The 14,608-nt window shown below is 42.8% G+C and overlaps 1 protein-coding gene across 1 annotated transcript in view; it reads right to left on the bottom strand.

The window, feature by feature from the left end:
• The window catches only part of tiam1a (TIAM Rac1 associated GEF 1a), a 60,221-nt gene extending 47,515 nt beyond the window's left edge, over window positions 1-12,706 (bottom strand). Inside the window, exon 1 of the mRNA XM_030437420.1 lies at window positions 12,440-12,706. The gene's annotated coding sequence lies outside the window, so the exon portion shown is untranslated. The remainder of the gene's footprint in view (window positions 1-12,439) is intronic.
• Window positions 12,707-14,608: the final 1,902 nt, after the last annotated feature.

A 14,608-nucleotide genomic window follows, 5' to 3' on the forward strand; every position in this document is an offset into this window, starting at 1 on the left:
TTGGGTCTGTGTGGCATGTAAGGATCAAGTGGAAAAGATAAAGGGCATTGGAATTCAGTGGCAGCCAATTCACTCCACTTTACTCCTCAAGTGTCACTAACTTCATTAAATACGCTCCTCCGTCTTTCTGGGAGCTTACACTGTACGCTCCTTAACTCAGATTTCAGCCGACTGTCTCTGCAGCTCGGTGCAGTCAGGGATTACCATATTTTAAAGAAAATCCTTCCAGCACAAGTCCTCCATTGAGCGAGAGGCCCGAGAGAGTCAATGAGTGTGTGTAGCTTTTTTTGACGCTCCGCTCTGTTGCTGCTGGTGCCACTGCTGCTGCCGAGTGCAAGCTCAGCGATTGGTGAGTCCCTGTATGAATTCAAAGACAGGAAACCCCATTGATTTTGCCACCCATTATGATATTATGATATATATTAATGTGGATACTGAAAGATTAGAGTTCTGTATTCTCTGACTTGTTCTGATGAAAGAGGAAGGTGTGTAAGCCTACATTAAATCCCTCTTATAGTAGGTTACTATGCCACTTGAAATCGCTTGTTTGTAGAGCACAGCCATACACTGTGGCAGCTAGCGTGACTCATGACGAACTACTATTTCCTTTTTCCTAAATGTTTAGAAATCATCTCCCTCTTTTTTTTTCTTTTTTGCCATTCCTCAATCAACACTGACTGTTTTTTTCGTGATGAAGTAGTGATTGCGCATACAATTGCCAACCAGTCATCAAAACCAATCAACGGAATATTCATGTCCTGATTTGCTGCACCAAACATGGGAGCAGCAGCAAAAGAAGTGTTGTTTAATTATCCAGGAGGAGTGGGACGAGACGTTGACTGTGCTCCAGATTCAGCCTGTAACTGTAGAAACCCTGCGGGCTGAGACGCAGCCTGGGGGGAGGAGCAGCTGGGAGTGTCGAAATAAGATAGAGAGAAAGACGTTAAAAATTAGACTACTACTGTACAGACGTGGCAGGGAATTTGTATTTCTCCAACTGACACGTGGGCAATGATATGCAACTTGCAGATGGCAAAGGACGCTCATGCATGGCAGCATGTGCATTTTTTAGACCTGTACATCTGGGGTTTCATTAAACGGCGGAGAGCTGTGTCATCCGTAGCCAATGTGAGTGTAGTTTCCATCTGTCCATGTCAATCAATTCTTCTACAAAGCATTAATATATTATAGAGATCCATTTGGAATTTTACTGGCAAAATCTACAAACTGGAGCAATGAGGATGGCAAAAACCACACGCTTATACCAGGTTATAATTAAATCAAAGGAGAACTATTATGATTTTTGGATTTGTTTCCTTTCTGTCAGTGTTTTATATAGGCTCTTGGGCATGTAAGAGATCATGAAAGTTGAAAAGGTCAAAGTCCGCACCAACAGAAGCTCCTCTTTCCCACAGAAAACACCGCTCCTGAAACGCCTCATCAGTAGCCCTGCCTTTAATTCTGTGACTTTGTAACATCACACTATCTCATCATGTCACACATTTGCATAATTTGTGCATAGAGTCTGGTTTGGCCCCTTAAGAATTGATTAAGTACATCTGGCATGTTGTCGTACATGGCGCTGGGTCAGGCGTGTGTGAGCTGACCAATCAGACTGCCCATTCAGAACTGGGGCTTTAAAGGGACAGAGCATTTTAGACAGAGCGGGAATACAGAGCACTAAACCATGTAAACCTATTCTAGATGTAATCCAAAATCAAATTCTAAGTCTAGTAGTTCTCCTTTCTACACTTTTTGCAACCTATCAATCTGTTGTGTTACTTTGTTTGTCCGTTTACCACTTTATAGTCTGTAGAGATGTTGAAGTTGTGCTGAAATTCCTCCCAGCTTGGTCGACATGGCAATAAAGTAATGAAGTGTGATGGGACACACTTGCATAGAGCTGTTAAGCCTGAAATAATTGAGTGGCACTAAGGCTTGTTGGTCCATCTTGAAAAGGGGATTCCTTCCCATTATTTCCAGCCTTTTCCCTGTAACTGAGATATTGTGGCAACTATGCGAAGGGAATTTATTTAATCTTTTAGTGTAAAAAGTGTATTGTTGAAACAAATTAACTTCTGGAAGCCAAGTGTCTTAATTTTGGCACCACATATTGCCAGACACAGACTTGTTGAGACACCTGCAGACAGTACAGACAGGTGTGAATGGGGCCAAATTGGTGGGTAATACCTCCTCTTCCGCTCTGTGCAAGCTGTAGGGACAGCGAAATAACAGGGTGGATGAGTGAGCCAGAGAGAGGGATAAGAGGGTTTTAGGCAAAGGTAGACTGATTGAGGTGGGAGGCTGAGACGGGGGGGATGGGATGAGAGGGGCAAGAGGATTTGAAAAAAAAATATATAATGGTGTTGAAAGGGGGATGAGAGGCTGTTAGAGCTGGTGTGGAGCTGGTGGGATTGAGTGTTAGGCCACAGGTAGAGAGATGAATGATGTGTGCTGAGGTGGAAGGAGGCATGAGAGGTAAAGAGGTGGAGTGGCGCTGATAGTTCCTGAGGGGCTGATAGAGATAGATGTTGTGTCAGGTCAAAGTAGGGCGGATGTGAACAGGCTCCCGTTTGTTGTCAGTAACGATTGTGCAGGGAGACAATCTGCTGAGAGTTACTGAAGAGGTTACTGTTCGTGTTAGTGAGTGTAGGTGTGACCAGATTGTCTGTAAGAACATCAGAGGTCATTTTTGAGGAGAAATGGTTGTTTGCTGCTGTGGTTCGCAATCAAAATGTAAGAACTGGCGAACAATGAATTGAGAAGCTTACATGTGGTTGATAGTAGTCTCTCGTCCCCAATAATCCAGGTTTACAAGAACTGTTTAATAGCTGAGTTCAAACTGATGTGGATGTGTGATAGGAAATAGAACAGGAAAATGGAGGGGCTGCTTTCCGCAAACTTAGCAAAATACAGACTATGCCATATGCCTACCAAGAGTAAATTGAAAGAAAGTCTTTTAACCTGGATGTGTTAATGGAGTTTCTGGGCATATACCAATTTCAAATCCAGTGCAACAAAGATATTGTGATTAAGTTTTGAAAATCAACTGTAAACACACTGTAACCACATCCATTAGCTTGTGGAAGCCTTAAAGCATTACAGCCATGGCCAATTGGGTTTTCTAGAGCCTGAAGTGGCCATATTTGGATGGTGGGCTGGGTCATCTATTTTACTCTGAATGGGATCATAATTTACTAAATGAACATCATGCTGTATTGAATAACACTTGAAACTAGTATTTGAGACCATTCACTCATTAGGGAACTGTTTGCTAAGGTAATACATCATTTGAGAAGTAGGTTAATTTTCTCATAAGCGTATATACATCAAACTTCTTTCTGAAAACAGTAGAATCGCCCCCTACTGGCCATTAGAAAAAAATTGCAGGTTTACGGCACCTTTCAGATCCATCCACCCATATATTTATTATATAATGTTCTAAGCGCGACAAAGATTGCGTGATTAAGGTTTAAATACTGAAGCAATACGATATGCAGGAATTAGTGTACTCTGGTTTGAATCGAATTGTTAGAGAACTGCAAAGACAGTTAATTAAAGCCAAAGCAACACTGTTATCACTTTATTAATTATGATTTCTGCTGAGGCTCTGCAAATCCTTTGTAGCACTACCCTAATCATTACCAGGGAGCGAGAGAGAGCCTTCGGCATGACCACACAAGGACAGGTAAGAGAAGGAAGAAAAAGTGGACTGGGTACCATGGGAGAAGACAGAGGAGAACGGAAATGAAAGATTAAGGGTGGAGAAGGATACCGGGGCAAACTACAACAGTAAAAAAAAACCTGACAGAGGTGAGTAAGCAGGTAGTGTAAAGGAAGAAGTTATTGGCAGAGGACTGGGCAACACAAAGGTAGACTGCAGAGAGATGGGGGGAGGGGGACAGCGGGAAGTAGAAGGGGAAGTTATCTTAGTACATCCATGCACCTGAGTCAACAGCAGTGCTTGCAAACAAAGCAGCCCCTTGAAGGAGAGACCTGAGAAAATGTGCCGCAGTTAGGGACGCAGCTCAGAATGAATGAAAGAATGTGACAGACAAACAGCAGGTCACCGCACTGTGTCGCACACACAGCTCCAAATCAATACAGAATGGGTCTGGGGTGCATAGACCTTACCTATGATACACAGCCAGGGGGTTAAGATAAGGTAAGGTAAGGATTAAGAATTGTAATAAGGTTTCAACTGGCCAAAAAAAAATCAAACATACTATAACAGTTATTGACAGACATAGCTGATGTCTGCACACAAATCTATACATTAACAGTAAACCTCCAGGTCAATGGTATTAACGCAGGATGCAAATATTTGTAGCACATATGGTGCTTTTCACTTAGCCCTATTTTTGGGTCAACTGTTTACCGAGAAAAACAACCCTGAAATGAAGAAGTAGGTAAAGGTCTACCTACTTCTTCATTTGTGATTTTCCCCCCATGCACACGCACACACACACACATACACACATGCACACAAGACACCCTTGCACACAGGGAGGTGTGACAGATTCAGAGAATGACCTACGCCCAGATTGTTGCATCAGTGTTCTGCAAATTTCAGCAAAAACAAAACCGCTTCAGTCATTTAGCACATCAGGTCAGTTTCACAAACACAGACTAAGTTTAGGTCTACAGTACTAAGAGGAAACAGGGTAACTGGCAACATGTTTGGATTAAAAGAATTGTTATTTATTCCAAAATGTTGTTTTTTTCGGTTATAACTGACTGTTAAAATAGATCATATTAGAATGGGGTCTACCTGAGCCAGGCCATAAAACAATTACAGCAATCATATGATATCCATACAGGCTTGGTAGTATACACAGCTGTTAGAAGATTTTTTTTTGTTCTTAACACCCCCTGGTATCAGATCGCTATCGGCCGATACCCAAAGCCGGTATTGGTATCGGAAAGAAAAATGGTATCAGTCCAGCTCTAGATGTAAGTTTACTCATCAAGCACAGTCTCCTGTGGTGTAAAGTGACACCAGTCTTAACTCTTGTTTTGCTTCTATTTTATGACTCTTCTCTGCTGCTGAAACTGTTTCTTGCCCTCGAGTCCTACATCTTGATCCTCTCATTTTTTGACTAAGGGCAGACGGAACACTACAGTGACTCACTTTGACTTCTTGAGGTACCAAGTGGTATTACAAGATAGGAAAGGCAGGGCTAGCTGGTTAGTATGCTAACTTCAGTACCTATTTCTTGTTTACGTTGTATCTGTTGATTTTTAGTTTAGTTTTGACCGTTTTAAACTACAACTGCTACACATATTTTTGGTTTAATAGTGGCATGAACAAATGTTGTAAAGATAAAGTTAGGGCAAATAAGTTTCATCATGTGATGTGTCAAATTAACGACAATAACTGAAAAATGACCTCCGCGTTGTGATCTAAATTCCGTATTTCCAGAAAGAAAACAGTTATTTCTCTCTTTTTAAATCAGTATCTACCTGAAAAATGCATTTTCTTCGGCTGGGAGTAGGAATTATACATTTTTCGCCATAAAAAACTTATGCTACTGTGGGGAAACTGTAGTCCCAATAAAAAGGTTATAAAGGTTATCATCATCTAATCCCTGGCTACTTCCTGCCAATGTTTGAAAGGCATCTCAAGGCAAACACTATCAATGAGACAAGGATGTCAACAACATGTCAGCAACGTGGCGTCTCTTCAGTAGATGGAGTTGGATCTAGGTCAATGGGTCCATTTCCTGGGAGTTGAGCTCCTGTGCTGACTCGAGCTGGGGGTTATTGTTTAGGCTCTGAGTGGCTACGGTGAATAGAGTCTCCCCTCTCAGTGCATTAGTGACCTGTATAAGCTCCACATGACTCACTGACATCTGAGTGCAGGCCTGAGGGGAGAGGACAAAGGCAATCTGACCACACATATGCACACACATTCACGTGTCTAAAAGCAAACGCACCAAAGGACAATAACAAAAAAACACACAGCCTGATTGAAACCTTATACAGCCCTCACCACAGGGTTTTTTATCCCTGAAGAAATTCAATCCAAAGAGCCAAAGAAATCCATACAGCTCTGCCCGTAAGCCTTCATCCACGCTTTTGTCACACGTATTCAGACATATTCGCGTGCATATTTGCACATGGGCACACTTACAAATGCACATAAGGCTTTTTGAGACCATCTTGTATGAATGCACTGAATCACTTCCAGGTCAACGAGCAGGAACGTGAAGTGTGACTATGTGATGAGCACCGAGTAGCTGGCCGGCATTCGCCTTTATGCAACTAATGTAATGTGTGGGGGTTGAAAGGAGGAGAGGAGAGGAGAGGAGAGGAGAGGAGAGGAGAGGAGAGGAGAGGAGAGGAGAGGAGAGGAGAGGAGAGACAAAGGCCAAGTGGCCTGTTTCCTCTGCTTTAATTACACATGGATGTAAACTTGGACAGAAAAACACACAAAGTAGGGGGTGTAAAGATTTCCAAGCAGAGATAACAAAAGGAGATCCCAGGAAGGCCAAACCTCCCCGGCATAAACAAAGCGTGAAGACTTTGAAGACGCTCTTTGCTCTCCCACAGTAATTCCTCCCTTGAATCCCTACTCAGCATTTCACACGCAAATGTATTTCCACTCTCTCACCCTCAAGTCTTTTACAGCAGTTTCCTGTTCAGGTAACATTTTCCCATCTCCCGTCTCCTCTTGGAGCACGCTTTTCTCGTTACACTGCACCACATTAACATTAACTGTCTTCTTTGGGATGACACATGTCAGCTTGTTTGCGCCGCACACATCCTTTGTTTGCTAATGACTCGGTAAACAAAATTATGCATATTCATCTTCCTCTGCTAGCTTTCTTTTTGCTACTCTTCTGAAACGAGGTCACCCTTAAAAAATATGAAGATCTAATCTTCTGTATATCAAATAGGATGTAGATACATGCACACACACACACGCACACACACACATGCATTTACACATCATCGGTTGGCACTCTGAGCCGATGTGTGGGCTGGAACGCAACACTGATCACAGATAATGGGCAGACATGACAGGGATGGCAATGCTGTCACATCGAGAGCGGAAGAAAGGAGGGATGATGAAGCAAGAGACAGAAAGAGCGAGACAGAGGGATAAAAAGAGGGCATGATAGAAAAAGAAAGAAAGAAAGAAAGAAAGAAAGAAAGAAAGAAAGAAAGAAAGAAAGAAAGAAAGGGGAGTGAGCGAAGGAAGGAAGGAAGGAAGGAAGAAACTCCCAGTTCATCAGCGGACACAGCCATACAGATGAAAAAATGAAAGAGGGCACACATGCCAGCTCATGTCAGCTCTGAGACACCCCTCCCCCGCCTGGACCGGTCTACAAATTACAGGCATCCCCTTCTGCTTCTCCCGCTCCTCGCATTTTCCACTTCTTCTCATCAGGGGGTTGATGTTGAGAACTCTTGCACAAAACAAATGTTTCTCCACCTGATGTTGCACACCCACCCACAGCTAACAACTCCTGCAGTCCTGATCAACCAGACGAGCGACATTACAAACGGACGCACATAAGCAAACACGTCAGCGTGACATAATGTTCACACTGATTCATTTGGCCTCGCTTGTCTCGCACAATATCTCATATTTTCCTTAGCTCGTGCCAAAAGCGAAGACAGGGGAATCCAGATAAACAAACACAAACATGAAAAAGTATCTACCTGTGACCGATCAGCACCTCACTTTGTCTTATTTGAATAGTGTCAGCCCAGTCACTAGGACATCCAAGAATGAAGCGTACCAAATGTTATTACAAGCCAACACGGCTGCCAAACGGAGGACCGGAATTTGAGTTACACCACTCGATATTTTTAAAGATAACTGGAGACGTTTCCTTCTCTGTTTTAGGGATCTTAAGAAGATCTGCAGACATTTCCATCAGTTTCATGGCAACCAAACCAGGTGTTTAAAGAACTGTAGAGTACTTTCTATCTGTGTTTTGGGGCAGGAAAACCAGGTTTGTGTTCAAGACAGCTTGGAACACTTCCAAAGTCGGACCACCTTAATCCGTGAAACAACAATTTTTTCTACTCACCATTGATTTTGCAGAACCATACTTGGCTAACATTTAATCTGGTGATTGGGTTGATTTTCAGAGTCCTAAAGAGGTTAAATCATTATCATTCAAGGAAAAAAGAAGATTAAAAACATCAGAAAAAGCCGATGTCATTTTGTGTGTGTAAAAATGTTTTCCCTCCTTTCCTGTTCTGTAAATCATCTCTCAACCTGTCAGATCTATCCTGTCACCCCTTGGAGGGGGGTCCCAACCCCCTGCACGATAACCACAGCCTTAATACATCAGCAACTCTGCAGAGGGATTCCCCCTTCTATTGAATAGCAACCATGACAGAATCGGCACCTTAATTAGACGCACTCTGTGAAACCAGAGAAGAGGAAATGCATTTCAGTGACTCTCCACCCTCAGCTGTCAGTTTTGTCTTGTTTTTTCCCAAAACAGACCTCGACAATATCTGTCTGCTGCTTCGCTGAAAGTGACAGCAGCAGACAGAGAGAACTGGGAGAGTGAGAGACACACAGTGAACCCACACACACGCACACACACACACACACACGCACACATACAGTCAAACACAAACATTTAAACAGCTTGATTGCATGTGGGGAGGTGGGCACCGGGGGCTGCATAAGCCCTGTGTTTGCTTAACAGCAGAAATAAGTGGACCACTGAGGAAGAGAGGGATGGAGCGTCTTCCAACAGCGAGAGAGGCAGGCGGACGAAGATGAGAGAGAAGAGGAGATCATCCCTTTCATGTTAATTGCATCATCCCTTTATCGTGCCCGCCACATGCTCATCAAACTGCATCTTATGTACTGTATCTGTAATCATAAAAGAGAGGGCGTTTCGTCTGCTCTGCCACAAGGTCACGGGAGTCATATTCACTGTGGAGGATAAAGATGTGAGGGGTATTTGCAGCAAGCTCGAGTTTCCATGTCGATGACGATAACGCTGATTATTATTATCATTTCCATTTCTATAATGTATTACGTGATGCGTGGGGTGCTTTCTGAGCCTACCATGAGCAGATCAAAGGATAAATATGACTTAAACACTTGTATTTATAGAATATATTATATGCTGCTTAATATCTGTGACTGTGTGTGTTTGGCGTTACTGTATTTGTGTAGTGGTTACGGCTTCAGGTCGGGGCATGAATGTAAGTGAGTGCAGCATCCTCGTAAAAAAGACAAAGTGTGGGTGCTTTATGAGAACCTGGCTGAGTGTAAAAGAGAATACGCCTACCTATATCTGCCCTATAGGTGAGCTGACTTAGCATGAGTGCAGTGTATCAATCTGGGTCACTATGGACACACACACCCACACGCACACAATAAAAACACACTCACACAGCCACAGGGGCTCACTTAACGGAGCCCCATCCCCCCCTTCACGGACACACACTATATTAGCTTACTGTACACAGACAGAGCACATGGTTGTGTGGATGCGCGCACACACACACACACACACACACTTATTTGTCCACAACACACACCTGCACACGTAGTAAATGGACACCACATACACATACACGCTGGACAAGCAGTGAGTAACAGTGTATGAGATAATGGCTTTCTCCCCTTTTCACAGCCCCCAGGCTTTTCGCAAAAGTCTTTGTAAATTTAGAAGAAGAAAAAAAAAGCACACGCGCGCACACACACACACCAGTTTTTATCTGCCACTATAAATCCCTTCACGGATCACTTCCTCAAAACACCCTGCCAATATTCAACTTCCTCATGGCGGCAACTGAAGCAGTGAATTGTGGCAAGAAAGATAACATGAAGGGAAGATAACAGGAAAGGAAAGAGAGAGAGGGAGAGAGAGAGAGTGTGAGAGAGAGAGAAAGAGAGAGAGAGTGTGAGAGAGAGAGAGAGAGAGAGAGAGAGAGAGAGAGAGAGAGAGAGAGAGAGAGATGACTAGGTTATGTCTCAGTTTTCTCAAAATCAAAACAAGCACTTACAGTATTTGATAGCCTTTTAAATCTTGGTGATATGGCTGACAACCTTTTCGTGATTTACCACCTTATCAGGGTTCTGTGAAAGATCTGAGTGCAAGTTTTCCTAAAGAAATACACCAGCACAATAGTGTTCAACTGAAGTTGACATGAATTACGAAATTACTAAATTGCAGTGGCTGTCCTCTGCTTATCACATGGATGGGGATTCGTTCCCCGGCTTCTCCTGTCTGCATGCTGAAGTGACCTTGGGCAAAACGCTGGACCCCATATCGCTCCAGATGGTGAGGCGAGCCCCTTGAATGCTAGCTCGCTGCCACTGGCTTGTGAATGAGAGGCTAATTGTAAAGCACCTTGGATCAAAGTTTGATAAAATGCCGCCCATATACCAAAATTACAAGTGTTTAGATTCCTTACAAATAAAACCACAGAAATGTTAAACTGCACACTTACACGTGCACAGTATGTAATTTCTGCCGCAATGAAAATAATGAATGGCAAAGACGTAGTTTGATGACTGTGAACTAGCATGGGATCATGGGAGTCTTTATTGATATTGTTTAAAAAGCTACCATTACCAATGAAAATCTATCTGACCTGACTGGAAATGTTTACAGACAAGACATTACAACTTTATTCATGTTACGTTGAGTCAAGTTCACTAACTTCTTTCCTCACTCTCCAACACATTATCTGGTGTTTACCTGAGAGTAAGTACAGGTGACCAACTGAGATGCACCGTTACCGCGAACAAAATGACAACATTTTGAATAATGTACACAACTCAACAAAACATACAACAAAGGTCTAGCCATTTTTTAGATATTTGAATGCAGAAATGTTAAATAACATATGTTAAATACCATGAAAAGTTGTAAATGTCTGAAATCAAATCCAGGATTAATAACAAAATGACCTGCAAAACTAAACTTGTTGTCACATTATTATGTCTTTACTACGTTTCATTTGACCCGTGCTGACTTTTCTTAATGGACCAAACCAAATACCCAAGAGGGCTTGTTTTTTTTTTTTTCTCCTCTGGAGAAGAAACATGAAAGTGAGGCAACAGAAAGAACAGCAGAGACTCAATGCCCTTTGACCCCTCATAACTCAGACAGATGGTAAACACGTCTGAAGCAGAAGGTAAGAGTGCACATTTGCAGACGCTCCTCCTTTTGTTTTTCAATCTTCTTTAACTTGTCCCTTAGCCCCTCTCTCATACACACTCACTCTCTCTCTTATTCTGTCTTATCTGTTACTGTCACTCTCTGCCAAGTCTTCAGCACCGTGCTGCCTTTAACTGCTGTTCCCTCAAGGATTTCAGCAGCTCTTACAGTAGGTCTCCCCCCTCTTTGTCTGTCTAGTCCTTCTCTATTCTGCTCTTCAGCTGTTTATCCTCTCCCATCCTATTAAAATTTCCACACAACACAAAGTAGGCTAATGTCTTTATCAGATCCAAACCCGTTACGATCTCTCTTTCTTCTTTTTTTTTTTTGCATTGTGAACCTTTGATGGCATAACCAGAACATTTTGAGGACTGACCTGCGCCTGCGGCTCTCTAACAAGCTTTTGATAAGGCTCAAGTGCCGCTTGGGTTTTTTCTGATATTTCACTTTATCTCGAGTAATGTCAGCTCTCCTGTACTTAAAAGCACATGATCAAACACACGCGCTGTTACAGCATGCATTACTACTGCATGTTTGCCCTTTGAGCTGAGACGTTTGTTCAATGGTGGGGAAACGTCAGGTGCCAGTCCGGAGGGCTGCTGAGGTATTTTGTTATCACCACATTACCTCCAGTAGGAAACTAGGCAACGTCCCAGTGTGAACATTAATGATTGATGAACTTCTTTCATCAACACACACACACACACACACACACACACACACACACACACACACACACACACACACACACAGGCACACGTTGGCTCCAGCAGGAAGGCTATTCAACTATAATGTGTAGAAGCAATACTGCATTTCTCTTATATTTTTATCAATATATGATTTTGTGTGTTTGTGTGTGTGTGTGTGTGTGTGAGAGAGAGAGAGCGGGAGAGACCCATCAAGAGAAAAGTGCCACCACCAAACAGTCTCTCCTTGTACTAGCCAAGTCTCACTCATACATAGAGATACATTGTGTAAGGAATGCCATATACCAACACATTGGTATACAGACATCAACACACACAACGACAACAAAAAGCTTGTATTCCTTGAAGAAGTCAGGAACACACACATGGACTCCTCTCTCTGTAACTTCACCTCCTTTTCTCTCTCTCTCTTACACAAACACTGAATTGCATTCAAGTGGTTCACAATCTAATCTCTTGTCTTAAAACACAGGAAAATGAAGCCGGTTATCTCAAACACCAAAGCAACTCTATCTCTCTGTGTCCGTCACTCACAAAAGCTCCCGAAACATCCTCACAACAAAAAAACATATATCCATTTACCTTCAACTTAAGCTCCCGGTGTTTCCTCTGTGTGTGTGTGTGTGCAGTAGTTAATTCCTTCTGGTGGTTAAAACAAAGTCAGCACGTGTCCTCTCCGGGAGCAAACAGGGGGGAATCCTTGCATCAATGAGAGACGTCTCTCCCGGACTACAGCGCGCTCGTTGGACTCTATACACACACACACCCTCTACAGCACATACTCTCACATGCTGCCTCTTGCACGCCTAGACTAGACTGAAGGCTGAGAGGAGGGTGTGTGTGTGTGTGTGTGTGTGTGTGTATGTGTGTGCGCTTCTGCCTGAGTCTGAGCCCGCCCACTTCTTTTTTTCTCTGGTTCTCCCCTTCTCTCCTGCATGCACTCATCTTGCCCTCCTCCTCCTCCTTCCCTCTCTCTCTCTCTCTCTCTCTCTCTCTCTCTCACTCACTCACTCACTCACTCACTCCAATTTCACCTCCCCCGGCTTGCCAATTGACTGCCAGCATGTGTGCTGGGTCTGTGCCTCTAAGCCTTTAGATGTCCCAGTCCTCTTTTTAATTGCTGGCTCTCTGGCCTCTACAGAAAAAAACAAAGGCACACAGCTGACGAGCACAGGCACGCACAGACAGCATGCGTGTGCAGATGCAAACAAATTCGCCTGCAAGTAAAATATTTTTTTCGTACTGAAAAGTAAGTAAAATGTGTGAACGCACCAGAATAGAGATGTAGTTTGAGTTGAGGGGTGAGAAAGGTGCTCAGGGATGAGGACGAAGAATCCATCTCATTCCTTGGAAACCTTCCTCAAGAGCAGCTGTAGCACCTGTTAAGCTGCTGCTTTCGCTATCTGCTAACCCACAAGGCTTTGAATGAAAAAGGCAGAACGCTCAGTAGTTTTTGCTATTTTTACTGTTTTCTCATGTTTTGGGTATCAAAAAAATCACCACCTGTAGGCTTGATAAAGCGTCTCTGCAAAGTTTGCAGTTGCTCCTTCAGTTGGATTCACAACAGTTGCAACGGAATCCAACAGTGACCCAGATTTTTGGGCAAGGAGGCATCAAGACGTCAATAGAAAACGATTCAGCACTTTAAACTCCTCCACTGCCCGTTCCTGCGCTGAGTATGTTCCACATACTGTTTTTGCCAAGATGTGTAAAAAAAAATTGGTTAAATCGCAGCTTCATGTCATCACTACATGTTTAAGTATTTACCTTTGTCATTAGGACAAGCAAACATAGCTACATAGGTGTGACAAAGATAAGTACAAAGAGTGTAAAGTCTGACCCAATGTGGAAGCGTCTATCTTCAAAGACTAGAATAATCGTGTTACAGAGGACACTGACTGAGACATAAACAGAATGTGATAATAATGTGTTATAACAGTTGTTTACCTCACCAACTTTATAGATTTTTGTAAATACATGCTCAATTAAATTCTTTAAATGCTCCAAAAACGCCCGTGTTTGGAACATTCAACAGATGAACAGGTTCGATAGTGACGGGTGATAGAATCATGATCGGATATGAAAGGGGCATCCTTGAAAGGTTCAGATGTCCAAAAGCAAGGATGGGTCGAGGGTCACCACTTTGTGTAACATTATTGTTTTTGTAAACAGTTTGTTTTTACATGGGCTCGAGAACGTTTCGTAAAACTGTCGTAAGTAAACACAGTTCATTTGTAAATGCTTGCATTCTATTTCTATTTGCATTTTATGAGCTTTTCCAACTTTTTGGCAATCAGGGATGTAAATATAAAATGGCTGCAGTCATGAGTCCATTTCGCTGCTCTGAGTTTGCCCTTTCTCACCATAATTTTGGTAAATGACACTTTCAGGTATTTCATCTATTGTCATTGGTGTGAACACACACACAGTGTTGAGTAAAATATACTCTTTGTAATTTAAATGTATGGGTTTTAGCTAGAAATGCTAAAGGCCCTGTCACTACCTGTTGTGAGTGGCTGCCAGATCTGAGTGGCTCATGGGCTGCCCACTTGGACAAGCATGCACTCAACTTCACTAAAACTGGAAATCTGTTGGGTTTATTTATGAGAATGGTGAACAGCATTCTTTCAATTTTCAAAAGGGACTCTATCGACATGGTAATTATACGAACATTATTAGCAAGGCAGCAAAGCACAATATGTCCAAATATTTGGAGAGTACACAACCCCAAAACAGCAGCAATGTATGAAC

This window comes from Sparus aurata, chromosome 13 (assembly GCF_900880675.1).
Source record: "Sparus aurata chromosome 13, fSpaAur1.1, whole genome shotgun sequence".
Classification (NCBI taxonomy): Eukaryota; Metazoa; Chordata; class Actinopteri; order Spariformes; family Sparidae; genus Sparus; species Sparus aurata.